This window comes from Seriola dumerili, unplaced genomic scaffold (assembly GCF_002260705.1).
Source record: "Seriola dumerili isolate Sdu_G_001 unplaced genomic scaffold, Sdu_1.0 BDQW01000012.1, whole genome shotgun sequence".
In the NCBI taxonomy this organism is placed as follows: Eukaryota; Metazoa; Chordata; class Actinopteri; order Carangiformes; family Carangidae; genus Seriola; species Seriola dumerili.
In genome coordinates, this window is record NW_019174267.1 from 184,390 (window position 1) to 185,345 (window position 956).

Below are 956 nucleotides of genomic sequence, written 5' to 3' on the forward strand. Positions count from 1 at the left end.
CATGAGGTCCTCCTTCTGTTGGCACAGATCACTCAGTTTTCACAGAGTGGAAACCTTTCAAATGACAATAAAACACAAACACTTGAGTTAAGATGCGGTGGATCACAGTTAATCACAAATATCGATCAGCTGTCAGGATAGGTGCATGATTGTCTGCTTCAGTTGAGGACTGGTTTGAGTATCAAATGAACAATCTTCTAAATGACAAATATCTGTCTACACATTTTGTAAACGTCACGTTATCTTAACTTGAACTATCACGAAGTCTTGATGGACAATGTATTAACTAACATTAACGCTGCGCATTACACTAACGCATATCACTTAAACTGGGTCACATGTGGAGAAACACAAACCAAACGTCGTTAGATTAACGTCGATTAAATTCACCTTTTCATTGGGCTTTGACTGAACACCTCCACGGGCTAACCCAGGTTGACACAGGTTATCAGCCCAGCGGGGCCAGGTACCATTAGCATAGCAATCGCTAAGTTATCAGCTAACGCTAGCACTAGCTGGCTAGCTTGGTTAGCAAGGTGCATCTTCACCTGAACTGTGATATTAACAGGGAAGCTAATCTTGGCTAGCAAAGAAATAGGCTTAAAACAAAATGTATTTACCGGAAAAACTTGAACCGCTGACTCCTCTGAGTGTCTTTGAGAACAACTGAACACTGAACAAGACACTTTCAGGCAAACAACATGTTGGAGCTAACTTTGATCAACTTAAAACACAATGACACGTCAACGACCGAATCACAGCCGTGCTGATTTTAAATACATCACTCCCCTTCTCATGTGATGTTCAAAAGTAATCACTCACCTTTCAAGGTGTTACACCACATTCGGACCGCACGAGGGCGCTGTTGCATGGATGTTGCTATTCATGTTGAAAAATGCCACAAATAAAAAATAAAAAAATGACATGTGAACGTGAATATTTGCTATTTTACTCAA